Source organism: Rhinopithecus bieti, unplaced genomic scaffold (assembly GCF_001698545.2).
Source record: "Rhinopithecus bieti isolate Rb0 unplaced genomic scaffold, ASM169854v2 scaffold_20777, whole genome shotgun sequence".
In the NCBI taxonomy this organism is placed as follows: Eukaryota; Metazoa; Chordata; class Mammalia; order Primates; family Cercopithecidae; genus Rhinopithecus; species Rhinopithecus bieti.
Window position 1 is genome coordinate 282,154 of NW_016810099.1, and position 14,017 is coordinate 296,170.

Sequence of the window (14,017 nt, forward strand, 5' to 3'; positions counted from 1 at the left end):
CATTCTTGGCTTGCAGGCTGGATCTGGTGCGTGGGTGGTGGTGTGCCCACCTCCGGGTCTGGCGCGTGGGCGGTGGTGTGTCCACCCCTGGCAGGTGGGGATGATTCAGGTGTGACACGACACGGAACTGGAACAGGATGTTGGCAGTGGATGTGGAGAGGAAGGGACCTGATGCCAGATACATTTTTGGGAAGAGGACACTGATAAGATAGAAGGGATAAGGAAAGGGCAGCGCCCCAGATAATGCTGGGCAGGTGCCTTCCCAGCCCCCGTTGGTAAAGCTGGCCTTGTTTTCCAAGTGTCAGCAGTATGACTTGGTTCTGAAGAAAAACCCAGAGATGACGGATGCTCGCAGACTTCCATCTGCATTGTTAGCTGTCCCCATCGTCTCCCTGGGAGCGGTGCTGTGCCGGTTTCTCTGCTGCCTTGGCCTCAGGTGTGCTGGGCAGCAGGTGCCCCCCGCTGTGACTGGGGCAGCATGCCCGCCTGTTTTTGGGGCCACAGGTAGTCATCTTTAGGGCAACTTTATTTTGATATAATTTCCTGTTTACAGAGAAGTTGCAGGAGGATTACTAGGCACTCCCTGTCTATTACCTGGATTTATTAGATTGGATCGTTTGACCTTGTTTGCTTTATCATTCTCCCCATGTGTAGACGCATTTTTTTCCCAGACCAATTTGAAAGTTGAAGACACTGTGCCCCTTTACCCTAAATAATTCGGTGTGGGTTTATCGAGAATAAGGATGTTCTTGTTCACACCACAGGACAGTGATCGGGAAAGTTCCCAGTGGTTTATCAAGAATAAGGATGTTCTTGTCCACACCACAGGACAGTGATCGGGAAAGTTCCCAGTGACAGTGCTGTTTCTGTCTTTGAAGCTAGCATCCCTCCAGTTGCCCTTGCTCACAGAGTACCTGCCGTAGGTAAATACTGACGTGGCAGCTGTTCCATACAAGTGGGAAGGTACCTGCCCGTCTCTGCACACACACGCCTGCAGCGGTTCCCCAGCACCCATGCTAGGCTGCCTGGGGGGCAGCAGGCCCAGCAGTTGCCTAAAGGGAGAGCAGTTCTAGGGCTCATGGATCACTTGTCTTGAGCATGTGAGCTGCAGAGGATGGGGGCCGTGCTTTCCTTCACATAGCTCCTGCCAGTCCCTGCTGCCTCCAGGAGGAAGGCCATCTTCTGAACAAAACAGCTGCTCAGTTACAGTTTCAGACACCTTCTCTTTCCGCTTTCCTCTCCTCCATTGCCTGTCAATCTATGGAAAATGGAAAATGATTCTTCTTGTTTCTTTTCTTTTCTTTTTTTTTTTTTGGAGACGGAGTCTTGCTCTGTCGCCCGGGCTGGAGTGCAGTGGCCAGATCTCAGCTCACTGCAAGCTCCGCCTCCCGGGTTTACGCCATTCTCCTGCCTCAGCCTCCCGAGTAGCTGGGACTACAGGCGCCCACTACCTCTCCCGGCTAGTTTTTTGTATTTTTTTAGTAGAGACGGGGTTTCACCGTGTTAGCCAGGATGGTCTCGATCTCCTGACCTCGTGATCCGCCCGTCTCGGCCTCCCAAAGTGCTGGGATTACAGGCTTGAGCCACCGCGCCCGGCCCTCTTTTTCTTTTTTCTTTTCTTTTTTTTTTCGAGACAGGGTGTTGGTCTGTCACCCAGGCCGGAGTGCAGTGGCATGATCATAGCTCTCTGCAGCCTGGAACTCCTGGGCTCAAGCAATCCTCCTTCCTCAGTCTCCTGAGTAGCTAGGACTGCAGGTGTGCACCCCTGTGCCTGGCCAATTTTTCTTTTATTATTAGTAGAGATGGGGGTCTCGCTGTGTTGCCCAGGCTGGCCTCGAACTCCTAGTCTCAGTGATTCTCCTGCCTCAGCTTCCCAAAGTGTTGGAATTACAGAGGTGAGCCACCACACCCAGTCGAAAATGATTCTTCCAGGATGGATTTTTTTGTGTGCTTACTCCTGAAAATAAAATGGAATTAAATTGGTGTAATCTATTTTGGAAATAAATGGGAAAAAAGAGGTATCCTACCATTTCTGACGTAGGACAAAAAGGCATTTTCTTTTGGCTACTTAAAAGACTGAAACTAGAAATAGGGAAATGTCTGATGCGTATTCCATAATTCCTTATGCGTAGCCTGCATAGTTCAAGGGGAACCATGGGAAGGAAATCTGGGCATTCTGCGCGTGATGAGACAGGAGTAGAGGGATGCATTTTTCTCTGTGTGAAGTGGATGACTCACTGCGTTGAGCTAAATTATCTGTGACTTAACTAAGTTCTCAGTCTTTGCCTTAAACCTACTTAGATGGGATCAGGACCCTGTACTGTTCAGTCATTACCTACCTCTTTTTTTTTTTTTTTTTCTTTGGAGACAGAGTCTCACTCTGTTGCCCAGGCTGGAGTGCAGTGGCACCATCTCGGCTCACTGCAGCCTCTGCCTCCCGGGTTCAAGTGATTCTCCTGGCTTAGCCTCCCGAGTAGCTGGGATGACGGGCATGTATTACCACGCCTGGCTAATTTTTGTATTTTTAGTAGAGATGAAGTTTCACCATGTTGGCAGTCTGGTTTCGAACTCCTGACCTCAGGTGATCTGCCTGTCTTGGCCTCTCAAAGTGCTGGGATTACCGGCATGAGCCACTGCACCCGGACCAGTCATTACTGACCTCTTTTGTTTTTTGAGACCGAGTCTCGCTCTGTCGCCCAGGCTGGAGTGCAGTGGCCGGATCTCAGCTCACTGCAAGCTCAGCCTCCCGGGTTTACGCCATTCTCCTGCCTCAGCCTCCCGAGTAGCTGGGACCACAGGCGCCCGCCACCTCACCCGGCTAGTTTTTTGTGTTTTTTAGTAGAGATGGGGTTTCACCGGGTTAGCCAGGATGGTCTCGATCTCCTGACCTCGTGATCCGCCCGTCTCGGCCTCCCAAAGTGCTGGGATTACAGGCTTGAGCCACCGCGCCTGGCCTACTGACCTCTTAAGAGTCATTCTTGTGGCCGGGCGAGGTGGCTAACGCCTGTAATCCCAGCACTTTGGGAGGCCAAGGTCAGGAGTTCAAGACCAGACTGGCCAAGATGGTGAAACCCCATCTCTACTAAAAATACAAAAATTAGCTGGGCGTGGTGGCGGGTGCCTGTAATCCCAGCTACCTGGGAGGCTGAGGCAGATAATTGCTTGAACCTGGGAGGCGGAGGTTGCAGTGAGCTGAGATTGCTGCCACTGCACTCCAGCCTGGGCGACAGAGCGAGACTCTGTCTCAAAAAAAAAAAGAAAAGAGTGATTCTTGTGTCCCAGCATATCTGAAATTCAAGAGTCATGAGTTCTGCAGGGCCTGGGGCTGGGCCTGAGAGAAGGCGGGTGGGTCATAAAGGAGGGTGAAGATGCGAATGGCCTCTGCAGACCCTGATCTCCCAGTCTAGATGAGAAAGCCTCCATTCTGCTGCTGCACAGTGAGCTCAGGTGAGTAACCTGATGGTTTCGCCTTTGTCAAGTAGGGTGGAATTGGCTGCCTGCCAGTTTAAAGGGGCCGGCTGGGAATAAAATTTGAATATAGAATTGGCCAGGCATGCTTTGAAAATATAGAGTATGGCCGGGCGCTGTGGCTCACGCCTGTAATCGCAGCAGTTTGGGAGGCTGAGGCAGGCGGGTCATGAGGTCAGGAGATCGAGATCATCCTGGCTAACACGGTGAAACCCCATCTCTACTAAAAATACAAAAAATTAGCCGAGCGTGGTGGTGGGCGCCTGTAGTCCCAGCTACTCAGGAGGCTGAGGCAGGAGAATGGCATGAACCTAGGAGGCAGAGCTTGCAGTGAGCCGAGATCACGCCACTGTACTCCAGCCTGGGTGGCAGAATGAGACTCCATCTAAAAAAAAAAAAGTACAGAATACAAGTGCCGTTTACTTACTGCTGCTTCCCCGCCCCAGGCAGAGGCTACTGCTCATCACTAGTGTAGGAGGACCAGTGACAGAGGTGTCAGAAGCTTCCCTGGCAGGACCTGCTCATCCTCCTGGACCTTGTAGTTTTGTGGAATCCACAAGGCAAGGCAGACAGATTCAGCAAACATCAGCTTGAAAGTACTAGGGACAAGCAGAGGGATTAGAGGTCACGGGCTCTGTTCTCAGAGTTCACAGTTCACTTTGGAAGTCAAGGTGAATACTAAAAGAGCAACGTGGGCACCAGGGAGGCAGGGAATCAGACACGCAGCACGCGTGGGCATTCTGCTGCACAAAGGCAGGGGCTGTTCCCTCCCTCCTGGACCTTCCTCCCCATGCTCGGACACGCCCTGCGTCAAGGGCTGTGGACACTCCCCCTCTCTGACACTTTTCCTGCATATTGCAATGCGACTCCTCACCCTTCATGCCTTTGCTCAGAATGTTACCCTCCGGAATTCTCCGGGTGTGCCTTCCAATGTAAAAATGTCAGTTGTGTCTCCCTTCCTCAGTGCCTCCGGATTCCCTGTACTCTGCTTTCTCTCCATTTTTCCGGAGCACTGACCCCTCTGCGATGCTGTGTTTCTCAACTCATGCTTACTGAGAGGTGGCCCTGGTCTCTGGGCCAGGCTGCCTGGGGTTGATTTGTAGCTTCACCACTTGCTACTCTATTGGCTTTGGGTGGGTTATTTAACCCCTTTGGCCTTGTTTCCTCAATTTTGTTAAATGAACAATACCTAACTCAGAAGTTTTGTGAGGATCAAGTGAATTTATATTTATAAAATTCATAGCATAACACCTGCCTTGGAGTCAGAGCTGTATTATGTAAGTGTTTAATAAATACAGCTTTTATTGTCCGCCTTCTTCCACAAAAATAGAAGCTTCATGAAGTCAGAAACCCTATTTGTTTTGTTCTCTGACAGATCCCTAAGCATTTAGAGCGGGACGTGGGGCAGAGCAACCCATCTGTGTTCACTGAACAAGTGACTGGGTGGGGAGTTGGGGGGGTGGTCTGGGAAGGCGTCAGGGAGCGGTGGGGTATGGGTCAGTGCTGTGGATGGCGCAGGCCACTGGGTCCCTGTTCCAGCTCTGCATTGGTGACTGCGTAATCTTGGACCACTGTCTTCATCTCTCGGAGTCTCCGGGGAGGCCCTCCTCACAGAGGCGTACACAGGATTAGGTGAAACACTGTACAGTATGTGCCAAGTGCAGTCTTGGCCTGGCTGGCAACAGATGGTTGGGGAATGTTAGTTCCTTTTCCTTCCTCAGCACCCCTGGAATAAGTGAGTCGGGAACTGGCTCTCGGGGCAGTGGAGGAAGTGGCTTCAAGGGAGGGACTGGGGAAATCCTGAGTCTAGGTGTTGAACGGGGGCGGAAACAAGATGTTGGATAGATGGAACTCGCCTGGCAGGAGTGGCTTCTAAGAAGAGCTGTTGATTATTGAACTTTGATGCTAAGGTGAGGGTTTGGATTTCTGGGGGATAGCTTTATTTTGGTATAGTTTCAGAAAAGTTTGAGAATAGTACATGAGTTCCTATTTACCCTTCACCTAGAGTCACCAGTGGTTTGCGTTTTGCCCCATTTGCTTTTCATATGTTTTTCTTCTCTTTGAATTTTTTTTTCCCCAGAACAATTTGTAAATTAGTGAAAATGTCCCCCTTAACTCCTGAATCCTTCAGTGTCTGTTTCCTGGGAACAAGAATATTCTCCCGGAGTCTGATAGGGCACCCTAGCGTAGGGTGCTTCCACAGAAAGTGGCACAGTGTGAAGGTGTCCAGAGAGGATGAAGGTGTGGCAGGCAGTGTGGAACAGTATCCACTGAAGGGTGGGGTGGTGAGGACAGGGTAGTGACTGGGGACAGAGAAGAGACGTGGACCAAGAGATCTGGAGTGGGACAAGCAGCGCTGTCTTCTGGGGAGGAAAGCTGTGTGGAGACTGTGAGGAGGCAGGTTTAGCTTCAGCCTCATGCTTGGGAGCACAGAGTCAGAGTTTGGAGGTGCAGCTGAGTCTGAAGGACGCTGCCGGCCTCCATCCTCGGGGTGCACAAGGTTCTGTCATGAGGATAATAGGTAGAGATGAGCGTGCCGTAGTCCCGTGTGGACTTAGGAGTCACTAGTGACAACAGCAGGTGGAATTAAGACCCTTGGTTGTTAAAGAGTGGGAAGGATGGTGGGAAGCCAAGGGCCAAAGCCAGTCTAGGGGGGTGCAGGAAGGGTCCCAGGGAAACGGGGAGGGGTGAAGACCCAAGGAGGTTGAAGGGAAGGTGGTGCAGCAATGTAAGAAGAGACAGAATTGGCCACATGCGGTGGCTCACAGCTGTAATGCCAGCGCTTCGGGAGGCCAAGACGGGAGACACCAACCTGGGCAACAAAGTGAGACCCCTTCTCTAAAAAAGAAAAAACAAGAGAGAGAATGAGAGAGACTTACTGAGCTAGAAGAGACCCATGGGGCCCAGAGGCATTCCCAGGCTGCAGCCTCAGCCCAAGGCTCTCTGGGTCTGAGGTACTTTTTGGACTCTGTCCTTTCCAGATCAGGAGCCGAGCTCACAAGCTTTAAGGGATACTCTATGACTGACGCCACCCAGGGTGCTAAACCCAGTCAGACTGTTGAAGGATTTAAAATGCACTTCCCCGCTGCCTAAGTGTTTTTGTAGAAGAAATACCTCAGGGAGAATGTATTAAAGAAAACTTTTTAATTTAATTTAATTTTATTTTTTGAGACGAAGTCTCATTCTATCGCCCAGGCTGAAGTACAGTGGTGCGATCTTGGCTCACTGCAATTTCTGCCTCCCGAGTTCAAGCGATTCTCCTGCCTCAGCCTCCCGAGTAGCTGGGATTACAGGCGCCTGACACCGCGCCTGCCTAATTTTTGTATTTTTAGTGGAGACAGGGTTTCACCGTCTTGGCCAGGCTGGTCTTGAACTCCTTTCCTCTTGATCCACCCACCTCTCCCAAGGTGCTGGGATTACAGGCATGAGCCACCGCGCCTGGCCAAGAAAACGTTTTCTATTTCAGCTTATGCTAAGTTTTAAAAATGGCATTTTCCCCCATTTTTGAAAAGATAATGTGTTACATGTGTGGTTCCTCCAGTGCCCGGCTGTGGGAAAGCCTGGATTCCCTTTGGAGCATAGACTTCAGGAGTGCAGCCACTGCGGGACTGCGGTGTGTTTCCACAAGTGCCTGACCCACCTTTCGTGTGCTGAATGCTGGGAATTCAGTAGTGAGCCGTGGACTACCAGAGCCAGCTCATACCCTACCAGAGCCAGCCCATACCCTGTTGTTACTTTTTTTTTATTTTTTGAGACAAGGTCTTGCTCTGTTGCCCAGGCTGGAGCACAGTGGTGCAGTCTTGGCTCACTGCAACCTCGACCTCCGAGGCTCAAGCGATTCTCTCACCTCAGCCTCTTAAGTAGCTGGGACTACAGGCAAGCACCACTACTCACTGCTAATTTTGTTAATTTTTTGTAGAGGCAAGGTCTCGCTATGTTACCAAGGCTGGTCTCCAACTCCTGGGCTCAAGCGATCCTTGTACCTCAGCAGGCGTGGGCCACCTCACCCGTCTCTTAAGGAATTTTGCAAGTGGGTTGTTAACTGCCGCCATTATGATTAGATGAATTATAATAAAGACAAAGGTAATAAATACTCAAAACTCATCACTTCCTTGTGACCTTAGCATCACCTGTGCCATCCCATCTGCTGTGTCTGGTGGAGACACCATGTAGTGATGTGCCGTACGCATCTCTTCACAACTGTGTCTGTGCTCAGATATGTCACGTTGGGGTCTGGACATTAGCCTCGGTGGGAGCATTTACACCATGGACACTCACAAACATGACACATTAGTAAGGCTGGGTTTATTGTTTTGTTCGTTGTCTAAGAAAGTAATGAAGAAAATATTAACATTGCAGTTTAAACCTACAGTGTTTTGTGTCTATAGTCATTATATTGTGAATAGTAAAAGAAAATTGAGTAAATATTCTTCTGGTATTTGAAACTAGTGTCCAGTGCAGCAGAGAAGTTGCTTATATCATGATTGATCTTTATCTTCTTTCTTTCAGTTTTGTTTTATTCCTTAAAGTACAGTAAATGGCCACAGATGTAACAGTTGGACCAAATTAAAAAAAAAATCTAGAAAAGCCTTCTGGAAGAATCAGTTAGCTCTGTGGAATTAACAATGAAGAGTATTATAGATTTTATTCCTATGTGCTTTATTACAGTATATAATTGTGTATTTTATGATATATATTTATTACTATATTATATATTTTATTACCATTGTGTGTGGCATATCTTTTATATCATTAAAATTGAAAATAAATGTGTGTCCATATAAATACATGCACATGTTTTTGGAGACCAGTCTGTTAAGCATTTACTAGCACAGTACCGCAGTGTGTGAAATACTGCCCTCCTGCAGTCCACAGTGTCTGGGGGGACCGATAGACAGATGATCACAGACTCCTCCAAGTGTGCAGGGCACTGATGGGGGCCAGGGCAGGTCCAGCCAAAGTGCAGGACCTGGCACTTAGTCAGAGGTGAGGATAGAGTTGAGCAGGAACCGAGGGTGACTGGCCGGCACAGCTGCATCTGGGCGAGGCTGAGGCAGTGGAGCAGACGGGCAGATGGTTTGCCGCCGTGGAGTGATAAGGCGGAAACTATGGCACTCTGGAGAAAGTGGGTGTGGCCGGAGTGCACAGCTGCTCGTTGGAGGTTGCATGAAGGGCACGTTGACAGCCTGAGGATTCTGCCGTCAGGCGGGTTGTCCCCTCCGTTGCCACAGATACTTTTAGGCTTCAGAAAAGGGGTGTTAAAGTAATAATTGTTGTGAAGTAATACTTAAGTTCAGCAAATACAGACTGTCCAATTCCTGTGTTCAAGACTCTGCTGATGGTTTTCCGGGAGCCGAAAGGTGTCCTTGCCCACTAGGAATGTATTCCATGGTAGGGAACCAGATGTGTTTGCAGTCTGCTGTGGTAGCAGGCAGGTTTGAACAAAATGCTGTGGAGGAGGCCATTAATTCTGATTGCGGAATGGGGAAGGCAGGAAAGTAGTCGCAGCAATTTCCTTTTGGAAGCTCAGAAGAATATCCCACCTTTCACCAAAGGTCCTTACCGTCTTTATTTCCCAGTTTATCTCCATTCCCCTGCCCTGAGCTGCTGCTGTTTCATGAATGCTAATTCTGTCTCTAGCCAGACTGCTAGAGAGGACCACATCCCATGCTTCCTCCTGTTCCTCAAGAACTCGTATTAGGCACTTTCAGAAAGACTTGCTGGGGGCCAGGTGCGGTGGTCACCTCTGTAATCCTAACCCTTTGGGAGGCCAAGGTGGGAGAATCACTGGAGCCCAGCAGTTCCAGACCAGTCTGGGCAATATTGCGAGACCCCATCTGTATACAAAATTAAAATATTAGTTGGGTGTGGTGGCATGGGTGCCGGGCGTGGTGGCGGGTGCCTGTAGTCCCAGCTACTCGGGAGACTGAGAGAGGAGAATGGCGTGAACCCGGGAGGCGGAGCTTGCAGTGAGCCGAGATTGCGCCACTGTACTCCAGCCTGGGCGACAAAGCGAGACTTCGTCTCAAAAAAAAAAAAAAAAAAAAAAGAGTGCTACATGGCTCAAAGCCGGAGCAAATAAGACGGCCAACAGAACATTAGTCTGTAAGTTAAATGTTTTATTTCTTTGTAATCTTAGCTGAACAATATAGGCAGAGGTGGATTGCCAAAATATGTTGTGGGGATCAGGGTAGAAGACAGTGTAAGTTTTTCATTCTGGTAACTTGTCCACATAACCCAAATTCACTTCTTGGTGTTAAATTCCATGTCTTATACTAGAGTAAATAAAGCTGAAAATCTAATTAGATAACACAAGGGAGTTAAGGCTACAGTGGGAAACAGCACTGCCCCATTTTCTTGGCTTTTGCTTAAATATAGCCTCAACACACTTGTATCCAGCCTCCAGCTATTCCCAGAAGCCTGGAAGCAATCACTGTGCTCAGCAGTCATCAGTTTATGGCTGGTTTTTTATTTTAAATCAGTGGCATGGTGGATAGAATACATGTATATATAGAGTTTGTTTGTTTGTTTTGAGACGGAGTCTCACTCCGTCACCCAGGCTGGAGTGCACTGGCGCGATCTCGGCTCACTGCAAGCTTTAAAGAGCTTTTGTGACTTAGGCTCTGCTTTCAAAGGATTTTAAGTTTCCAAAAGCTAGAACAGTCACCAGACATAAGTTCTGCGTATTAAAGGTTATGAGAGTGTTACAGACTACTTAGCTCTAGAGACTTCTTTTTTTTTTGAGACGAGTCTCGCTCTGTCGCCAAGGCTGGAGTGCAGTGGCGTGATCTCGGCTCACTGCAAGCTCCGCCTCCCGGGTTCCCGCCATTCTCCTGCCTCAGCCTCCTGAGTAGCTGGGACTACAGGTGCCCACCACCATGCCCAGGTAATTTTTTTTTGTATTTTTAGTAGAGATAGGGTTTCATTGTGTTAGCCAAGATGATCTCCATCTCCTGGGTGAATCTTCAGTCTTTTCTGTTGTGGTAATTAAATAGGAGGAGGAGCTCAGGGAACTTGTCTTTTATTTATTTATCTTAAACATTTTTTAATTTAATTTTTTTTGAGACAGCGTCTCACTCTTGCTGGAGTGCAGTAGTGCAATCACAGCTCACTGCAGCCTCCACCTCCCAGGTGCAAATGATCCTCCCACCTCAGCCTCCTCAGTAGCTGGGACCACAAGTGTGTGCCACCATGCCTGACTAATCTTTTGTAGAGATGGCGTCTCACGGTGTTGCCCAGGCTGGTGTCAAACTCCTGGGCTCAACTCACCTTCCTGCCTCGACCTTCCAAAGTACAAGGATTTCAGGTATGAGCCATTGCACTTGGCTGGTCTGTCTTTTAGAAAGGGCCCATGATTGCCTGCGTCTAAGCCTGGCTCTGGTTGGTCTCCCTTCTGCACACAGCAGACACCGAAACTGAACTGCTGCCCTGGTTCCACAGTGGGGCTGGAAGGGGTCGGTTGTGGCCAGCAGCTTTACGCCCTGTGCTGCCTCCACTGTCAACGACCTGTGTGTGGCTCCATCCTGGGCCTCATGATGATCAAGCCTGTGTCCCAGGCCTTCTGGGGAAGGATCATATGTATGCTCAGTTATGTACCCTACAGAAAGAAGTCTCTTACCAGATTTGAGACTGGTAGAAAGTTTCTCCCATTTGGTGAGCCATCTTTTCTGATGTCCTTTGAAGTACAACATTCCCTCCCCAGGCCTCCCCCAACCCTTGTTTTCCCCATGGTGAGGCTTGGCAAGCATTGATGCCACAGGACATGAGTGAAGAGGGTGGCAGCAGACCCTCTGTCTGCATGCACAGGCCTCTCTTCTCCCTTTTCCTCCCATCTGGGTGGTGAAGGAGGCTTACTCACCCCACAGAAGAGTCAGGAGTAAAGACACACAGCAGGCAGGCTTGGAGTCACAGGACACTCCTTAAAGAACTGAGAACTACTGGGCATGGCTGAGGGCCCCCTGTAGCTGGAGGTGGGCAGCCCATGTGGGCCCAGCTGGGCAAGGCATGACATGCCTGATGCGCAGGGGCCTGAGGGCAGGTCTGTGCGGGCATTGTCGGGACTGCGGGCGCTTGGGGGCTGGCAGTGCCAAAGGCTACTTATGCTGACGGGTCAAGTTACAGCTGCTGTGGGAACTGTGGCCTCTGAATTTCCTGGCTTATGCGTGGAATTTCAGTTGCACAATACTACAACAACTTGGATTCTTTTTTCTCCCTTTCCTCTCCCTCCTTGGCACTTAATTTTTTATTGCAGTGAATAAGATCCATATCTTTCTGCCCTTGCCCTTTTTCCTGGGGCAGACAGTCTTACCCACCTTCCTTCTTCTGCTGCCCCAAAGTGTGTCTGCCAGGAGACCAGCCCAGGGTCCTGACCTGTGGGAATCTTCCTTCTGCCTCCAAGGCCCTGAAAATGGGGGTGAGCTACCCGGGATGGGCTGTTGTGTGTTGTAGGGGAGTACAACCTTTCTGTGTGCTTACCCCTCCCTGATGTGCCTTGCTGTCCCTACTCCCGTATGTCTGTTCACCTGTTCCGTGTGCCTGGCCCACCCTCCCAGGTGGCTTAGCCCAGTTCGCCCCAGACTTCAGTTTCTACTTGGAGTCCCGCCCTCTTTGGGAAACCCGTCATCACCACCTTACCTGGGAATTATTTCCCCTTCCAGTGGACCATGTGACTTGAACATTTCATTTGGTATTTAATCAGATACTGCCTCAGGATATATATTTTCTTGTCTCAAGATTTTTTGTTTTTTGTTTGAGATGGGATGGGATGGTCTGGTTCCTTTTTTCTACAAACCAAATTATAAAATTTGTGGGCCAAGATTTTAACAGTACCTTGCTTATTAAGTAGCCATTGGTTTGTAACTGATTTGCTGAATGAGCACGTGTTCTTAGTGTTTGCCTTGAGGAGCGCATTGGGCTTGCAGACAATGAAAGATGGAGAAAAAAGTGAGGCCCTTGCATCCAGATTCGTTAAGAGGTCTTGCCTGGCCTTGTGTGGAGTGGCCTGCCTGCCTTGCCATCTCCTCTTCCTCTCTCACTGAGCCCTGAGCCCACTGGCCGGTGGTGCTGGAAGGCCATGTCTGTTGTCACCTGCCTGTGCACCTGTGCTGCTTTTCCTTGCAGCACAGCTTGCAGGAGCACCTGCAAGCTCCTCCTTTCCCTGGGCATCCTCCCTCCCGGGTTGGACTGGATACCATTTCATTACCACCTGAAGGGCCAGGGGTCCCCTTCTGATGTTTTCTCTTACATTCTGCTGTTCTTTTTCTCACAGTGTGTCAGTATGGACGTATCTATGTATTGGTGTTTTTACACAAATGGTTGTGTCCACCACTGTGCTTCCATCTCTGGGGCACAGGAGACATAGGAGTTCTGTTCACATTCTGTGCTTAGCCCCAACATAGTGCCTGGTGCCTGGTCGACTCAGTCAATGCTAGATGAATGACCTGTTTGTTTGTTTGTTTGTTTGTTTTGACATGGAGTCTTGCACTGTCACCCAGGCTGGAGTGCAATGGTGCGATCTTGGCTCACTGCAACCTCCGCCTCCTGGGTTCAAGCGATTATCCTGCTGAGGCCGAGGAGGCGGAGGCCTCCTGAGTAGCTGAGAATACAGACACGCAACACCATGCCCAGCTAATTTTTTTGTATTTTAGTAGAGGTGGAGTTTCACCACGTTGGCCAGGCTGGTCTCAAACTCCTGACCTCAAGTGATCTACCTGCCTCAGTCTCCCAAAGTGCTAGGATTACAGGCATGAGCGCCCAGCCCCCCTTTTTTTCCTGACATGGGGTCTTGCTCTGTTGCCTAAGCTGGAGTGCAGTGGCGTGATCTCGGCTCACTGCATCCTCTGCCTCTGGAGCTCAAGTGGTCTTCCCACCTCAGCCACCTGAGTAGCTGGGACTTACAGGCATATGCCACTATGGCCAGCTAATTTTTTTGGTATTTTTTTGGTAAAGATGGGGTTTTGCCATGTTGCCCAGGCTGGTCTCGAACTCCTGAGCTCAAGCAGTCTCTCCACTTCGACCTCCCAAAGTGCTGGGATCACACGTGTGTGCCACCATGCCTGGCCTCCGGAAGGCTTTTTAACAGCTCATGGAACACAGTTTAGAAAATACTGCCTGCAAGCAGGGTGGGGTGCTGAAATCAAGGACAAGATAAATAGAATAGGAAAGACATAACAGATAAAAAAAATTTCCAGATTAAAAAAAAATCCTGCTCAATTAAATGGCTTGGAAAGACAGTCGGACTTAGTGCCTTTTCCCACCAACTCCAATTCAAGGACCTATTTAAGGCATGTACTGTGTGCCAGGAATATTACAGGTGTTAGGGGAGGGAACACAGACAGGAAGTGGTGGGAAATTACTAAATTCTGCTTCCGATTTTGGATTTTTAAAAAGTGTATACATATTAGTGCTAAAACCTGATGCTTCTTAGGAAATGAGAACTAAAAAGCACAGAAGCCCATCTGCCACATAGTGAGTCGGTCACAGCCGTGACTGCAGAGTTCTGTTATCTGACTCCCAAAGGGGCCTCCGATCAGTGGGCCCTGCGGCAGAA

General features: G+C 49.5%; 1 protein-coding gene across 1 annotated transcript in view; it reads left to right on the plus strand.

Moving 5' to 3' along the window:
- The window catches only part of MICAL3 (microtubule associated monooxygenase, calponin and LIM domain containing 3), a 234,449-nt gene that overhangs the window by 34,372 nt on the left and 186,060 nt on the right, over nucleotides 1–14,017 (plus strand).